The following is a 19,227-nucleotide window of genomic DNA, read 5'->3' on the forward strand; positions in this document are numbered from 1 at the left end:
GCTCAAAATATATTTCACAAGGGCTACATAATCAAAAAGTAGGCGACCACTTCATCAGATCATGAATTCAATAGACATACTTTTTGCCATTTTTACTGCCCGGCCTTAGGAAAGATTGTCATGCATTGGCTTAAATCATAGGAAAAAAAAAGTCCTTCGCTGCCATCTGGTGGAATCTATAAGCGATTAGAACATTCAGAACAGCATGTGCCCTTTCGGCTGCGTGGAAGATTTGTATTTATTTCTATTTCACACTGCACTTTATTTAAAGCATGCACTGTTGAGATTTAGTAGCTAAACTGTGTCTGCATTCAGATTTTGTCTCCTCATGAGGTCAAACAAGTGACCTTTGCTCTCCACTGTTTTTGAGTGTTAGCTTGTCTTGCGACTTTTTGTGTCCTTTCTATTTTACCAACTCAAAAAATGGCCGAGAAAATGTATTCAGGCGAAATAATACTCGAGCTACTGATGTTGACTTCCCTCAACCTCGGAAGTTGTGGGTTCGAATCTTGGCTCAAGCCTTCCTTTGTGGAGTTCGCGTTTCCACATTCATGTTTAATTTTCTTGAATACATTTTCCTATGCAATGGCCAGGTTTCCTTCAACTTGAATCCATAAAGAGCCTCTAATCTTTTTTCCCCCCGTTTTCTAGTTCTAACAGTGAGGGGGATTTTTCATGCTTCGTGTAAAAATGGACTCATCTTCTCTATATATATAAATACTTTCTACTTGCCATTTATGTACAATTCTAATTGACATGTTTGAAGAAGAACAGATAATCGTCGGATAGTTGCGGGATTATACACGCTAGCGGGTCCTCTGGCTTTTCACGCCTGGTCAACTGTGTTGAGAGGAAGGCACCAGTAATCTCATTTGTGTGTTTGCGCGCGCGCGTGTATGTGTGTGCACGCGACAGGAGAAGGCGCTCTCGCCTCTCGCGCTTCAGCTCAGTCTGCTCCGCATCCTTTTAGCGGACTGCAGTGAATGCAGTCGTGCTAAGGGGACTACACACACTCACACACACACATACACATGCAGCCACATATAACTACTTAACATGTAAAATAAGGTTCGGAGCGTTTATGAGTTTGGAGTGAGAAGGGGAAAAGAATAGGCTTGATTGTCCTTTTGGATGTCTCTTTTGTTGCTCCTCAGTGGGATGCGGGATGCGCAGCGTGACCGGCGCGCGTGCTGAAATGAGCCCAATTGATGATGTGGACCCCCGGCGATGTGATTTTACTGCCATGGTGAGCAAATATGCAACTCTTCCTCAGCTGCTCCTCTTTGGGGATGATGCGCGCAGAGTGCTTACACGTTTGGATCTTCACTTTTGAACGGGAATGAAGAACATGTGCGCAACATTTGGGCTTATTTGATGTGCTCATCGCTCAAGGAGGAACAGTGGTCTCTTATTTCCATAAACGGAGGCAGGTAAGATACTTTTTTGTTGTTTCACAGCTATAGAATTTAGGTTTAAAATGAAGACAAATCAACCACCATCTAAATGCTTGTTCCCCCTCCTCAATTTATTCATTCGTCTTAGTCTTACTAGTACAAACTCATTTGTTTCTATCTATCTATCTATCTATCTATCTATCTATCTATCTATCTATCTATCTATCTATCTATCTATCTATCTATCTATCTATCTATCTATCTATCTATCTATCTATCTATCTATCTATCTATCTATGCCTCGCTCTCTCTCTTTCTATTGGCTCCCCCTTGTGGACCAATCTAGTTTGCATCAACCAGCTCAGGATGAGCAACATAAGGCTTGTGGGCCACATAAGGCTTACAAGATCATGTAATGTGGCACATCATAAAATTCTGATTGTCCATACAGTTACTCCTTATTAATGTGATTGCTTAAGTATTCTCATTGGACGTGGGGATGACGTTGTCAAAACTTGTAAACAGGTTCCAGCTAGAAAAAGAAAAACACTGAGTTCACCTGGTATTGCTATTTTGACCCAAATCAAAATCAAGTCGTTAAAGCTTACATGGAAATATTATTGCAAGTCACTTTAACATTATGCATATTTTTGAACATTGCCCCTGTGCTGAAATACAGCAAGATTGCACAAGATTGCACTTGGCCAGTAATTCTTTCAGGTACCTCTAGAATGAGCCTGATTACCAATTGTGATTAGTGTGTAGGTTTCCTGCCACATTCACATGTACATAAGATTACAACTAACCAGCAACCAGTCCAGTCCGGGCAGAACCCTGCTTCTCCCCCAAAGTCTGCTGGCATTGGCTGCAGCGCACCATGCAAGCATAATGAGGATAAGCACCTTAGAAATGGATGGATGGATGGATTTTCACTGAATAATTCAAAATAATGCCTAAATGACTGCGTGGATCCCCGATATTGTGTGGAAGCCACAATATGTGACTTAAATGGGCAAACAAAGCCTTTATACTATCATGCATCGTCTGCAATCTTCATAGTGACCTCTGTAGATATTTACTGTGTGGTGCGTATGTGTTTATCACTCTCATTTAAAAAAAAAACCCAAAAAAAAACACAGCAAATCATGAATGCTCCCTAATTAGGACCCTAGGCAGTAGGATGTCTGAACAAGACCTACATGGGAAGGATCATTTCACACCCTTCTTTAAAACAAACAGAAAGTCTATTGGCTGCTTTTGTGGCCAGCTCGAACGCTTTCTGTGTTGATCCCGGAATGAATACATTCTGTAAGTAATCCGTCTGGGGCTCATCAGTCAAGTAGTCGTTCAACGGAATCAAATTTCGGCGGAGATGTAAATCTGCTGGTAGTTTAAGTTGAGCCAGTATGCCGCATCCTCTGAGGATCACTTCCATTATGGCGCTGAAGGGTTTTCTTTACATCTATCACTAAGCAACCCTTAAATTGTGCTCATAATGGCAGGACTCCACCAGTGTTACATTTACTGGATGATGATTTTTTCGTATGATAAAACGCTAGAAGTGATCACCATGACAACCCTCATCCGTCCGTCTCGTTTTGTCACTCGTGTTTTCCAAGAAGTCATGTTGTAATTTAGCACGGATCCGCTTGGTCCTCTGGTCTATGAGTTTATAGTTAGCCTAATCGCAAAGTGTCCCAAGTCATATTTCAGCGTTGAGGAAAATAAGCAAAAACAGTTTTTAGCAAGTACATCTATTTTTATAGCAGTTTGGTAGCAGTAGGTTAAAAATGATTTGGGCGATTATGCTATTAGGTTAATGATATGCAGTTTGTGAAGGCACTTTTAATCGTTAGCGGAATTAATTAAGGCGATGTGGTTCAGGCGCCAGGGCAGTAAATTTGTTTAAAATGGGCAATTATTCTTCAAGACCGCACAAAGTCCTTTGGTTCATCATCATTGACGGATTCATTTGAATGGCGTGTTGAGGAAGGGGGGCTACGAGAACTGCTGCCTATGTCATGATAATTAACAAAATCTCAAATAACATTTGAACATTTTTTTTTAAATATGGCCCACTGCACACCGAGCAAACGCTACTTCACACTTGTGCTGTGTTTAGGGTTCTGTCAGAACAGTTTGTGATTGGTCGAGTCTAACCCTCCCTCCGAATCACGATAGCCTTCCCTGCCTCGCTCAACACCTAGCTCTCCGCTCGCTCCATTTGTGTACACTGTGCGCGCTCAGTTTGGAACACACTTTTTAAACCAGCCAATCAGAGCTGGTAAAAGTACATTGATTGACTGCTTGGTATCCAATTAGATTACTTGTTGTGTTCACCTGGAAAGAGCAAACGAGATCACCTTACACTGACTTGGGCGGCAGCTGGATTTGTATCATTAAAGTACAAAAACTAACAAGGTCGTTCTGTCAAATGGGACAATATGGGAATAATAATTAATACAATTAATTCATACAAATTAACAATAATGCCCATACATATACATATGTATATGCCCATATATATATATATATATATATATATATATATATATATATATATATATATATATATATATATATTATTATTTGCATTACTTATGTTTATTAATCAATAAATCAGTCAAGCTAAATAGTTATTTTTTAGATATTTATGGTCTACTGCTTCAAATGCTTTTGCAGGGAGAGGACTCCCAAAACTTGGCCAAGACTTCAATAAGTCTCATTATGTTAATGTTTATGTTTTAATTATGAGCTCAATGCATTCTTGCATGATCATATTTTGCATGAACAAGGTCAGCAATTTGTCTGGTGCATTTTTTAAGAGTCGGCCACATGCATTGATTTCCAATATTGTTGTAGCATCATACCACTGAGTGTGCTCTTTGAGGGGACATTTGCTGATATTTCAATACACTCTTTCTTTAGTTTAGGGACACTTATTGCTGCTTTTACAGTTTATCATTGAGTGCTTCAAATCGTTTTCCTGTACTCCATTTATATCAGTGATGGAGGGAAAATTCACTCACAGAATCTAAATGTAAATCGACCCATGGACATTGCTGTTAAGAAATAAACAAAAAGGAGGCTTAGGCATGAAGAATGTTCAAGTGGCACAAGTCAAGACACAAGTCATTGATGAGGGCCCGTGTCATTACTTCTCTGATCACTTCTTTGTGAAGCTGAATGAGAGGAGAATAACATGGCTTTGACACCTGAAGAGACTTGACATAGGATTTTACCTTGAGAGGGCGTTATTCATCTTCTTAACTTATGAAAGTCTAAATGGTGATCACCAGCAGCACTTTGTGCATTGGCTCATAACAAGGAGGTGTCATTTTTATTTCATAATCATGTGTTTATTCTCTTTATTTGGTATCCATTTATGCAATTGGTTACTGCTTTATGCTGAACATGAATTTCCCCAGCTCTCACCCAAAGTCATCTTTGATTGGCTTCAGCTCATCCGTGACCCTAATCAGGACAAGTGCTGTTGAAATTTAACGGATTGATGTGATCAAGAAGACTGGGGGGAAAAAAAAGTCGGCCATAATCTCCAACAGGTGGTGCTATTTTGCTCTTTTACAAGCACTAAGGCAAGAGCAATGCATGATGCTTGAATAGAATGTATATTTTTAAATACTCATAAGCACTGAAGAGGATATTTATTATTCAAGTAGACGTGCAAAAAGAGCTCCACATTACTCATCAGAATTACAGGAACATGTGAATATTGATCACAAAGATATCCTGATTTTATTTAGAATATACTTGTATATACAATACATTTTATGTGGATCTGTATAAAGATGCATCTTTTAGCCTTGAAAGGTTTCAAAACATAGTGATTTACTATAGTGGTACGTCCCTGTCTCTAGATTCACATGAAAACGTGAATATTGATAACAAAGATATCCTGATTTTATTTAGAATATACTTGAATATACTATTACATTTTTGAGATTCTGTAAAGGATGCATACATATTTTAGCCTTGATATAGGTTTAAAAACATACTCATTTACAAAAGTGAGACGTTCCTTCTTTCTATCTATCTATCTATCTATCTATCTATCTATCTATCTATCTATCTATCTATCTATCTATCTATCTATCTATCTATCTATCTATCTATCTATCTATCTATCTATCTATCTATCTATCTATCTATCTAGTTGTCTGTCTGTATGTGTAGGTGACAAATAATATTTTGCAATTCAATGCATGCTTTTTGTTACGTGCCATTTCAACATTGAAAGCACATAGAAGAAGACAATTAAAGGGAACACCTTTCATCACAAAAGTGCACACTTCATGAGCCGCACAGAGGTTGTTTCGCGTAGGTGGCATACATGAATCAAAAGAATACTACGTACACATTCTCGGGTGTCATATTGGTCGACGCTTGTATGGATTTATGACATTTATGGTGCAACTGCTTGTACGTTATCCAATTCCGCTTGCAGTAAATTCAATTTCGGGGTCCCCAAGAGAAGAATTTTACGACGGCGCCTGTCCCCAAGTGGGTGCTTTTATTTGTGGTATTCTGAAAGAAAGTACAGGTGGCGGGGGTCTTGGTCGGAATAAGTTTGCAACGTTAGAGTTCCATATTTTGCCACCTGTTGTTGTAGTTTATTAAAATAAACAGTTAGCATGACAACAATCCAACTGATCAAAACATATTTTTTTTAAAGCTTAATCGATTAGTTGCAAAATGTTTGTTGGAGCGAGGACAAGATGTCTCCCTCGTTATCCATTCAGGTAGTCACATCTGAGCTACAGTTACTGGGAGTGAATAAAAGGTCAAAGTAATAAAGCAAATAAGACGGCTGATGAGAGATTTGTAACTCTCATAGAAGCTTAATTGGCTTTGTGTGCGTGCATACAACTCTGTTGCCAATTTTGTGATTTACTCATTATATTTAGTGACTTCCCCAAAAACATTTTGTGTTTTTTTGTGGGATCATGGAGATGCCATCTTGCATGGGAGATGTTCACCCCAATGTGTCCACCCAGATATGAACGGTGCTCTTGGCCAGCCACCTCTGACTAATTTAACCAAACTCCCCATCCCAGTAAAACGAGGGCTTGTAAAGATTTGGCGGCGTTATGATTTACCGAGGCAGACTTTCATCACCAGTCCGCACTTTGCCAATTTGTGTTGCTCCGCGGTGCATGACATTGCCAAACACAGATTTCCCCAACTCTACAACTTACAAGTTTCATCAGAAGTTCTTTTCGTGCCTTCTGTTTGGCTTGCCCTTCTTTTGGAATAAATGCTGTAAAAAGAAAAACACATGTAAATAATTCTTTGCGCTCATTTGGACCGAGATCTTAAGAAGGATTTTATGTGGCACACGTTTGCCTTGCACACAATTAAAAATCATTTTCAAGTAGAGAATCATGTAAAACATTTTATTGCCGGATTAATTGCCAGATTAATTGTCAGTTGTCCTGGAAACTCGCCCACGCTTGCCATAGTTTGCGCAGAAAGAAAAGTGTTTGTATGATACCCCAAATTTGCATGCTGCAGAAGTCGAGCCTGAAAATGTAGGGTTATGCTATCAAATTCACTTTCCTCATTGAAATATTAAAATTAGAACTTCTACATTGTTTTAGGTTGATTCTGATTCTTGGTTGCAAAAAGTCGGATAATTGATTTATTGGGCAATTATTTAATGAAAAAATAGGTCCCTTAACGCTTACAACACCAAAGACATGAATTAGGCAGAATATTTGAGTGCGGCAGATTTGTGAGCGCAACAAACAAAGCACGTCTGTTACATGATACATCCATGTTTGTTGTCACATTGTCAACCTGTACTGTCACACATTCTATATATTCATCAAATATGTTTTGTTTGTCTTTGTTTTCATGACACAATACAGTCTTCTGTACAACAATGGCATGTTGACAAAACAACACCGGTGCATTGAATAGAATACAATACTCTTATTGTCATTATATACAATATAACCCAAATTGGGAGCACTTCTCCGATTGGTGCAAGTTAATAATATAAACAGGAAGCCTGCGACCCTTGTGAGAATAAGCGGCTCTAGAAAATGGATTGATCGATGGATACATAGAATAAATAATAAATAAAAGGAATACTGTATTCAGTTTTGCACACGTCTCCACACAGTGAGAGAGGTGGAAGTCAACAGACCCGTATATTTTAACCTCCTCGAGAAATACGATTTACAGTCAGTTTGCTCTAATAATTGTTCCACACTTAAGTGCTCAATATATTATGGGAGCTGCACCGAAGGCAGCTCTAAAGGTGAGCAATGAGCTAGCGGAAGGCTGGCGAGGAACAACCCCAGTCAAATAAATATTAAAAAACAAAAAAACATTTGGATCACCCGAAGCGGATGCCAACCTTCGTACTGCCTCGAGAACTGGTGATGCATGTGGCTCATAGGGCACTTGCGTACTGTTTGTCTCGTGTGCTAATGCAAAAGGAGTCAATCCGGCTCAAGGTTATGCCAACAATCAGACTGGCAAAATAAACTCAACATCCTAATGAAACTCAGGTATGCCTCTAAACCTTCCATTTATACACAGCATCTAAAAAAAGAAAATAAAATCCAGGTTGAATGGAATGCACATGCTTTCAGAGCAGCAGTAGGAAAAATCCAACTTTAACAAAGAAGACAATATTTCATTCTTACAGGAAGAACCTTTCTCGTATTTTGCTTGGAAAATGGCAGAGCAGACAACAATAACTGTTTATTATTTATGATTGCAAGTTCTTAGGGGAGCTGATATGGATTAATTAACTCTTCTCTTGCCATGGATCAGAATTATCATCATGTTGCTTGCCAGTAATGAGAGGTCTTGTCAACTACGTTTTTTGTTTTTTTTTAATGAATGGATGGATGGGACTCGTGGCCAGCGCTTTCAATATTACGCTATTTGAACACTGTAGGCACCGTTCGGTGGCAGCATTGCTCTCGTCATGTGATCAGCCAGGCCGAGAAGAGGAACGGTGTGAGCCGAGCAGTTGGAAGGGGCGGGGAAAACTAAAGAGGATGAGGGAAATCTAGAGAAATTGGCAAGGGATCGGGTTTAAATCCACTCATGACAAAATGCTGAAAACAAAGATAATGGAGTGGATTCGGAGGAAATGGTGGACGAATACGCGACAGACACGTGTGCCTACGTCATCGAAAGCCAGTGCATGATTTGCGCTGTGGTTCAAAAGATTCAATGTCAACTGACGAAGAATCTGATGGCAATTTTGGATTCTGATATCAACAGAGATTCATCCTCTTCTGGACACCCAAGTGTAGCATTTTGGTGTCTCGGAAATGATCTATTTTCAAATAGCAATGACTAAATAAGGGAATGAGGTAGAATAATACTTTGTTTTTCTATTTAAAGAATGGAATCCAATCTTCCATTATGGTATCAGCCATGTACACAAAGATATAGCGGCATGACTTGGTGGTAGAGTGGTCGTCTCCCAGCTGAGAGGCTGTGGGTTCGACACCCCACCATCAAAACCGTGTCGAATTGTCCTTGAGCAAGACACTGAACCCCCAGTTGCTCCTGATGCTGCGTCTTCAGTTGGTAAATGACTAGTTAGCGTAAAGCGCTTTGAGTACCCAAGCTAGAAAAGTGCTATATACGTCAAAGTCCAAGTGTGTGGAATTGCCCAAAATTGGCTGGCACTCTAGGGTTTGCCTTTTTGGATAACGCTTGGCACTGAAAGAATAAATTACTAGACATGTCTTTAGAGTTTACAAGTGAGAGCACAGAATGAATCAGTCATTTTTCAAGGTAATGATATCTATCTATCTATCTATCTATCTATCTATCTATCTATCTATCTATCTATCTATCTATCTGTCTGTCTGTCTGTCTGTCTGTCTGTCTGTCTGTCTGTCTGTCTGTCTGTCTGTCTGTCTGTCTGTCTGATCACAAAAGAAGAGATGACCACAGTGTAGTTAATGGACAAGATATTGGTAATTGTTCTGATTTTTGCAGCGTTATTGCACAATATCATCGGGGCGAGGTTTGCTGGCCTACTGTTGAAAATCCCAGTGACCGTACGCCTCTTTTTAGCCATGCTGTATTTTTGGTCTTGTGTGTGTGTACTGAATGTGTGTGTTTGTGTGTGTGTACACGTGAGTGCGCAGTTCCCTGGTGAGTGTCTCATCTAACTGTCTAAGATGATCCATATCCACTGTGCTTTTTGTCAGCTGTTCAGACAGTGATAAACGACATGAAGAATTTGTGCAAGGCAGGCTGCCATAGATAAAGCACCCGCATGGATGCTGACCTACCTGTGACCAAAAATAAGAACTTATATGGACGCTGTAAATATTATCCGATGAGGAAAATTGCAAAAGAACGCTACCTGAATAAGGCAAACCGCTATAATCGGACATCTGGGATGCAGTTCTCTGACATTAAACAGCACTGGTTGAGAAAAAAAAAAAAAAGTTTTACAATTCTTGTAAAAATACACTTCTGATTAATATTCAATGTGCGAAAAATGAATTAAGCGGGGAAATATGCCTGTTTTTAGCCAACCCAGAGAATGGCAATTTTGCAACTTTTTGAATGAAAATAATATTATACTTTCTGGGTTGAATTCACTATTAATGATGGTATAAAGTTAATAAACAGTATTTTTTTTCTGCAATACAGAAGACCCCTGCAAATTTGCAGTAGGGCCCCACAGATTTGCATATTTGCGGACTTCTGCTCACTTCTTTTATTGAAAATAACGCGATAAAAACATTTGCTAACACAAGCTGCTATTAGCCCCAACTCACACACTGAATGCAAACAGCCAACTGACATCTCCCCTCCGGCTTGTCCCATTTCCCTAATTTCTGTAGGTAAGAAAACATACAATATAGAAATGTGCATCTGTACATCAAAACGTGGACATATGTGGTTGACTATCTACGTGATGCAAAAATTGAATCTTTAAGTTACCTTTTATAGAGCACACCCATACTTTTGGCCTTAATGTTTTGGGAAAAAATGTCCAATATTGGGGGAATTACAGAAATGTCAAATTGTAAAAATTGAACATAGGCGCAAGTTTTATTGAAAGTCATGATAATATGACTCAATTTTTGGGCTTTTTAAACAGCCTAAGGATTCGGCGGATTTAAATAATTGCAGAAGTTACTATTTAAAGTGGTCCCATTTCTTTGTTTCGACATTTTCAAGCAAGTGACAAAATGGCCGCCGCTGTCCGATGGATAAACACGGGTGATTTTTGCTGTTGATTCATATTCCAGGAACAATAAAAGTCATAATACTGTGTTAGACAAAAGGGGTTTCATCGAACATATTATAAACACATTTTTTTGGATCGACATCCCCTCTAAGCCACTGCGGCATGAGTGGAACAGCCCACCAACTGAAACAGCCCATCCGTCCATCATCTGCAATTCAGGACGTAATTTGCTAACTAACATACAGATAGACAACATATAGTCTTGACACCGGAACGCTCTGACCCCACCATCGGGTTATTTCCTGCTTCCCTGTCGCATTCAAAGGTGCACCGACGCTGTCGCGGTTCAAACCGGGCATTCACACGCATCTGCATGACTTTCAAAGAAAGTCTGCCAAACTGACTCATAAAGATGGCCGAGATGTGTAATTTCCTTTTGCGCTTTGTTGACACAGATAAATAGTCTCCTTGCCGCAGCGTCGGACTCATTATTATGTTACAAGGGAGGTTAGCTTTGCGCAACGGCAAATCGATAACACATTAACGTAATAAAGGATTTGCAAGTGAGCAGGACAGACCTCACTTTTTGGGAGGCGGGGGAGGGGGATAATAGGCTATGATTAACGTCTTATTTCACAGTTGGCTTGAAATGCCACCGATTTGCTTTGACAATGCAACGCCACTTGCATGACATTGCTCCGCGCCTGTGATTATTCCGCGGGAGGTGATGGAGTTCAGTGAGCACGGAATAACTTCCTACAGATAATTCTGATTGCGTGAGACTTGTTGCCATAGCAGCCGGTCTTTACCCTCTACTTTGTCATTGTGCTGATGAGCCATTAAATCTAATGTAAGAGTGAATCAATACTGGAAAACAGAACGAGTGCAGCCATGATGCCTCACGTTGCAGTCACGAGTCAGAAGATACATATGCTCGGGCTATATGACAGACTTTTTCAGCCGGATGGATGGATAAAGTATAAAGTTCCAAGCTTGTGAAACTTGTAAAGAATGCTGCATCTAAATCTATTTTCATCCAGTCACCAATTATGTAATCTTGATACAGAGTACTTGTACATTTTTTTGGAGCGTGCTTGGACACAGATGGTACGCTGAATGTGGGAGATGAATGACACAAACGTTATTTTGGGCATGAAGGACTGATAGGCAGCCCACCTTCAAGCTTGCCAATTAGAATAGTATCGCCTGAGTCAAAACAGACATGCATTTAGGAGTTGTGATTTTCAAACTTTATTACCTATTCTCCTATTCATTTATGTCCACTGTGGTGGACATTTGTTTTTGGTCTCTATTGTTTGACTCATTCAAGCGACGCCACTAATGTACTCATTAGAGGACATCCTGGACTTTCTAATGTTGTCTCGTGTTTCAGTGGGATGCAATTAACAATGCTGTCTTGCTGAGACAGAATGGACACAACGACAAATGAATAGGCAGGGTTCAGGAGGATATACCAAGAGGTTTCACAACTAAATTACGCGATGAAACTGCTGTATTGTGACTTTTTTTTTTTTGCACAAGATGAAAAATCTGCTGCTGTGAGTAATGTTATGGAGTATAGTGATGCAAAAATGAAGCCTCGTGAGCCACTTGAGGATTTTTTTTCGTTTCTCCAGATGGTGGTTTTGGTTCAGAGTGCTCGAGAAATGCATGAAATTTCCACCGCATCTTTAAACCGAGAGGGCCATCAAGAGGTACAAAAAAAACAAAACAAAAAAAACAAAAAAACAAAAGTGGTTCAAGAGGCTCCATTTGCCCATTTCGGAGTGTCTGTCTTCAATAGTGCTATTTGTTAGACTTCCTTGGTACTGGACAGAGAGCAAACTTTGTGTTTAGCTTGGCAGTGAACTTCAACTAGAAGGGGAAGTAAACAGCTTGAACGTATTTCTTCTGAGGAATTTTTCATCATTTATCAAGTCAAAGCAAAAACTTTTGGTTGTCCGTCAGTCATTATGACATTATGCTATGATAGAACGTCCATTTGCCATTACAAATGGCTTTCTGTGGCTGCATAACTAAGCTGATTTTTGAATTTTGCAGCCTAATTTTAGGTTTTGTCACTTCTAGAATGTTTATTACTTGCAGAAAACGATTGTATAGAATTGGTGACAGCTGATTATGCCATGCTCATTATGTGCATACTATACGCTCGTACTTAAATCATGGTTAGTGAATAGTCATTTTTAACACAGAATCTCTTCTCTCTTGATGTTCAACAGTTCAGTGTGTTTCACTCTTTTGATATTAAATGCTAATTACAATTCAGCTCACCTTCGCTCAGCCATGAAAAGTAAATATGTCCCGTAAACGTTCAATTTCTCTGGCTCGCAGACCTCAAGTGTAATCTTGACGATGGGAACATTTTGCCATTAGGAAGCCGCACTCGCATGCAGCTGAGTGGGTTGCACTTTTCTGTCAGACTGTGTTCTTGCAGCCCTCACAGTGTCCGCACGGAGATACTATATTAACTTGTCATACGGGAAGCCAATGTGACGCACCATGACACTAGTAGGCCAGCTGTACTGCTGCGAACATACTGTGAAATACATAATGTACATCTCTTTTGGTGTTGTTGCTATTTTTAATATCCATTCTTCCGTGATTGTATTCCTGTTTTGTCCACTCGCTTTTTTTTTTTTATTATCAATTTGTAGGGTACTTTTGTGAATCATTTACTTAATTTGTTAATTTTATGAAGCAGTTTCTTTTTCAGGGTCAACCCAGGGACCTGAAGTAGTGTTTTTTTTTTTTAATTAAAAATAAAATGACTCTAGTAACAATGATCGTTGTTCTTGTTAATATTATTAGAAATTATTGTTTAATGTGGGCGGCTTGGTGGCTCAGTGAATAGCACGTCTGCTTCCCAGTTCAAAGGTCCCGATTCAAATCCACCTGGCTCCAGCCTTCTTGTGTGGGGTTTGCATGTTCTCCCCCTGCCTGCGTGGGTTCACTCCGTCTTCCTCCCACTCCCCAAAAACATGCATGGCAGGTGAATTGGACATACTAAATTGTCCTTAGGTGTGATTGGTTGTTCGTCTCTGTGTGCCCTGCGATTGGCTGGCAAGCAGTTCAGGGTGTCCCCCGCCTACTGCCTGAAGCCAGCTGAGATAGGCGCCTGCGACCTCTGTGGGGATAAGCGGCTATAGGAAATGGATGGATAGATGTCTAATGCGTCGTTAGCCTTTTATTCTTTATGAGTATGAAATGTCCGACTGCAATGAACGCACCAAATGTAGTCCTAAAGTTGGCAGCTCCCGGAGACATGGATGTCAAGCTCATCGTAATGCAACCAGCACTCCAAGGCAACACTTTTAAATTAAAGCTTGATAAGGCTAATGCAATGACATCTATGTATTAATTGATGTGTTTATGTTGAAGTTGACCAACGTAGCGCATTGATGGAGATTCACGTCACTCCTCCTACTCTTCCTCTGACAATGAATGCGTAATGTCATTTGAACATGCAGTCTTCACTTGAATGAATGGACTTTTTTTTTCCACCAAGCAATCCTTGAACCATGTGCGGCTTGAACTATGACGATTGTCAGTAATGCAAAGCTTGTAAAATATCAGAGACTGCAACCACAATTGTATTACTGTTAAATGAATTTATCTGATAACGCATAAGCATAGCAGAGAACCTCATTTTTTGTGTGACGCCAAAGCAGTGGAAGATTGTGTAACTCAACAATGAGTTGTACAATGTCTGGCATCCCATCAATATGCAGTTTCATAAAATAATTGTCTTCCTTGAACTGTGAGTCGAGCTCTGGTTCGAGCATGTCTCAAATGTTGCTTAGCAGCCAGTAGGCCGATATGCAAACTGAACAACTTGACTATTTGCTAATGGAAAAATTGCTGGGTAACATAAAGTACAATAGGCTTAAAAAAGAATTTAACAGAAGTTGTTGCATTGTGGCGAGCTTTGATTCCCATTGACTAGACAGCTTTCAAGCTTTGCCGTTTCTGACGCTTTCTAGCTGTCAATGAAATTGTCATTGTTCACCAAGCTTTTATCCCTAGTCTTTATTTAACAATGCTAAGCACATAGCCTCCTAACACGAAGGGATATACACATACCATACCACATAAGAAAACAAGGAACAGAAATATTTCCATTGTAAAACACAGGATTAAAAAAAAAAAAAAAAAAACCTTTTCTTTCCTTGGTGTAACGGAGCTATAAAAAAATCACTGAAGCCAGAGCCCTCTCTTTTTTTTTTTGTATTTCTTCAAAAGAGGACTTTGCACAAGCTGTGACAAGAGAACTCATTTGAAAAGAATTCACTTGTTAGGAAAAGTCTGCTCAGGTGAGCAGCACAATTGTCCAGTTGCAATCTATTCCGTGCCATAAAAATATTCACAACATGTAGCCATGCTTTTTTTTAAGGGACAAATCTCCAATGGGGTGGAAATAATAAGTCACCATTTGGTCGATTTTGATCGCGTCAGATCGGCTTTACAGAGGACCCCCGTGTTACAATGTCCCTGTTATTTTCATGTTGCGACCTGGAATACTGAGTTTATTCATCCCCTCTTTATGACATTTTCCCGGATTTGCGCCCAAAACAACTGTCATGACCCTAGGGGCTTGTGTTGTTTTCGTCTTCATCTGCAGGCATTTTTAGGTAATTACACTTATTTTCAGTTGCCGTCCCTTCAACGCATCAACCACAATTCTGGTCTGCTATTGGTCGGCCTCAGTTGTTTCAAAATGGCGAACCGGTAAAGCTTTGTTCGATTGTGAGTGGTTACAAAACCGTAGTTATAGTGCATTTTACTGCTTAATTCAAAGTTGAAAGGGTTAGCCATGGCTCCCAAGATAGCTAGTGATGTTAAAGAGAGAAATAAGAAGATCTATATGGAAACGATGCTGGAGATAACCCCTATTAGGGAATATGGGCAATACAAGCTCAAACGTAAAAAAATCCTTTCTCTACTTTTTATTTATGATGTTTTCTGATTGTATACATGTATATTATATATACATAGCACTTACTATTCTATTTTGGAACCAGTTTTTAATATGCATGTACAATTTTGATGTTTTTACCTGGGGTTCTAAATGCATTAGCTATTTAACATAGGTTTGGATTGCCCGTCATACGGCGAATTCCCCTTACGACCCCAACCGCGGAACGGATTAATCTCGTAACACGGGGCCCACTGTACCTAACCCTTTTGTACAGAAAATAATAAAAAGTTGTTCAAATAGATATGGTATTCCTCTGAAACACATCCTCTTCATTTGTGTCCTTTTTGTTCAGAGGTATAGAAAAGGTCATTGCATCCCAGCCAAACACATGAGACATCATTAGAAAGGCCAGAATGTCCTCAAGTGAGCGCGATTGGATTCAATATATCAGCTTGTCTAAAGATAGTCAAAAGATATGGGCCCAAGACAAATGTCCCGTGACAGTGGACACAAATGACTAAGATTGGTCTCAGGATGTTATTGGTACATCTTCTGAATGGACAAAAAAAAACAGAATCGTGTCACCTGACCCATCCAGTGTAAATCCAGTTCATGCTTCCACATATGTCTCATGCTCCTCTAATTGGCCAGGAAGGGTCACGAGTCAGCGCACGCGTGCACGCCTGTGCCTTGATTGACATGCGGTGGTGCAGTAGGGAGCAGTCAAACGGAGCGGCACTATGCCAGGCCACTTTTTAATCATGCACTCCGGGCCGTGGCTGATAAGAGATGTAAGGGCGATTATGGTTCAAGGAGAACGTCCTCGCGTTCGGGGCCTTGGGATTATGTCGCTTCAACCGAGTTCGGACCGGAACACATCAGTATTCAGCCGGCGGCCTCCTCGAGGGGTTACTGGAGAGATTGGGAACATGGAGAGAGCCAGGAGAACTTGAATTGAACGGCCAAGGATTGTGTTTAATCTGTGAACTCATTCCATTATGATGAGTACAGCAGATGACGCTATATGTGTTAATAGCTTTTTAGATATGATGAGATTGGTTGACCTCAAACGTGTTCCCTTTTCCATTTCTCTGTGCGAATAGAATAGCGACGATGTTCCTGTGTAAAAGGTGCGGCAGAATTATGGAGAAGTCACCGCGTGGCCCTTTTCCGATAGCTTCAAGTCAAATCATCAAAAAGATGGTAGTTAGCGTGGCGAGATCAAAAAGAGGCCAAAAAAAGCACAATCATGTTCAGCTCTGCAATAACGCTTGGGAAGCATAACCTTGCTGGTTAAATTAACCCCTTCATTGCCTGAGGAGATTGCAGCCGCAGACGCAATTTTACCATTTTCACTGAATGGAAGGTGAATTTGTGGTTAAACGCGTCTGGGTTCTGGGGGTTGAGTTTTACTGCTTGGCGTTATGTTCTCGCTGTACTTGCGTCGTACAGGCTTCCTACCCATGATATATTTTTTTTCAAATTGTACTTTTGAGCTTACACTGCATGTGTGTCCAGGCTAATAAGTAAACTTTTGAACAGTCTTGCAATTAACTGATATAGTGTCAATGAAAAACAAATATATATATAACAAATACAAATTTGGGGAAAAGTCGATAAATTATACATTTGTTTTGACTTGTTGACTGGATGTAAATTGCTTCTTCGTTAATTTGCAGCTTGCAAAATCCTGAGGCCTGGAGTGGCAAACCAAATCAGCAATCATTGTCTGCTTAGCATTTAACTACTGAATCCTGAATACGTTCGAATCCGAGTACTTTTGCCACAAAGCATGTGATAGTCCAAGAAATGAAAAATCCAATTGGATCAAAATGGTAAATGGAGTGCACTTGAATTCACGCAATATGTCGTATAAAACACTTCATATTTGCTTTTTTAAAACTTTGTAGTGTACTAACAATTGCTAATGTACTTATATAACCATGTTAACTTTATAGAAATGTTTTAATTTTTAATTTAACTTACTTTAACCTCCAGAAAAGGTTGTCTCTTTGCGTAAACTCTTAAATCATGTAGTGTTAGCTAGCTAGTACTAAGCTAAAAATTGACAGCATCCAACTTTGCAAACTTCCTTTGTGCTAGCGTAGCATAAGAAGCCAACAGCGAAGTAACACAAAAAGCTTTGACACATTGCCTGGATGGCCTTCATTGATTGATTGCTTAAACGTTTAATATAAAGCTCATTAGCCAGCTAAAAGTGTGCAAAAATTATGCTATGACCCTTTTCAGTTGAATGGGAAAGTTCTGACTGCACTCGTTTTCAACATCCAATTTGCCACTGAATTCTAGTAAACAACGATTCATTCCATACTATGCAAAAAAAAAAAAAAAATCATCACTTAGTAACTGCGGGTGGTCAGAAGTGAAAGTTTGCAACTTACAGATAGTGCTGGACAAAATCAAAACATCTAAAAAAAACAACAGTTTAGCAACCAAATTGGGGCACCGTGACTCAACTGCTATTTTGTATTTTATTTTTTCAAATTACCGATCGCGCGATGCAGGCTGGGTGACGGCTAGGAACAATCCAAAAAGATGCGCGTACAGTTAATTAAGGTTTTACGACGGTGACAGCTTGAGCCTGGAACACATTAATTAAATCGACATTACTTCCTATTTGTTTTGAAATTGGAGGTTCCCCTGTGTTCATAAATATAACAGTTACGGGGCTAACCGTGTTTACGAGTGAAGATTATGACGACACCTGAAGTATGATGTGCCATCGAGTCTCCTTCGCAGCGCAAGGAGAAACATTTTTACATCCGTTTTGTTCACGCGGATAATTCATCAGAAGACTCTGAACCACCTGACAGAACCTGACGTCGAATAAGCATCCAGAACTGCGTAAATTTCTTCTTTGCCGTTGCCCTTTCCGCCCTACCTGTCGTGTGATTGCTGCCGCTTGAAATTTTCTTTGCGTTTTTGATGAGCCCAAATATGAAGAGAAATGAAACAGTGCTGAACTGATTGCTTTAATGACCTGTATGCTCATACCGATCAGAGTATGTGTCCTGCAAGGGAAAATGTGCTTGAAGAATGTGCTTTTTAGGCTACAAGCATATGTTCCACACACATGCACGCACACACACACACCTCCTCTGAGATACTTCATCATTAGAGAACCATCTTTGCTGACCTTTTCCAGCAAGACATTCATAAATGCATGGGTAATTTTTCTCAATAGCCAGCATTAAGCCATCAGTGTTCTATTAAGAAATAGTGCACTAAAATGAGTTTGGCTGAGTGCGTTGCCAATAGGATTCTAATTAATATCCTCAAAATCATATGTAGCGGGAATATTACTGTATGTAGGAAAAGAGTCAGGAAAATTGAAATGGTGAAAAACGCTTCAACGATAGCTCTGGAATTCACTATTACGTTTTCGCGACTCGCTAAATCTGGTGCAGCCATATTTCCATTGTGATCAATGCCGTTACGTTTTTGTTGGTCTTTGCACACTTTCAGCAATTAGCTCTCAAAGTTTTAGAGCTTAAAGGATCTCATTTAGGGTGGTAAAAAAGGCAAATTTAGGTTTGACAGCACAATGATTTTGAAATTGTGTTTTGCATTCCTAATTGGTCTTCATGCACTTCGGGCGCCACTATTTTTTATTTTTTCTGAATATTGTCCCCTTTCTGATTAGGTTTACTGTGGAAAGTAGTCTTTTCTTGCAT

At 39.7% G+C, this 19,227-nt stretch overlaps 1 protein-coding gene across 2 annotated transcripts in view; it reads left to right on the top strand.

Moving 5' to 3' along the window:
- Positions 1-972: 972 nt before the first annotated feature.
- The window catches only part of grik4 (glutamate receptor, ionotropic, kainate 4), a 296,763-nt gene continuing 278,508 nt past the window's right edge, over positions 973-19,227 (top strand). For both annotated transcript variants that reach the window (XM_088427398.1, XM_088427399.1), the window contains exon 1: positions 973-1,430. The gene's annotated coding sequence lies outside the window, so the exon portion shown is untranslated. The remainder of the gene's footprint in view (positions 1,431-19,227) is intronic.

This window comes from Hippichthys cyanospilos, chromosome 11 (assembly GCF_059441005.1).
Source record: "Hippichthys cyanospilos isolate Australia breed blue-spotted pipefish chromosome 11, RoL_Hcya_1.0, whole genome shotgun sequence".
Lineage (NCBI taxonomy): Eukaryota > Metazoa > Chordata > Actinopteri > Syngnathiformes > Syngnathidae > Hippichthys > Hippichthys cyanospilos.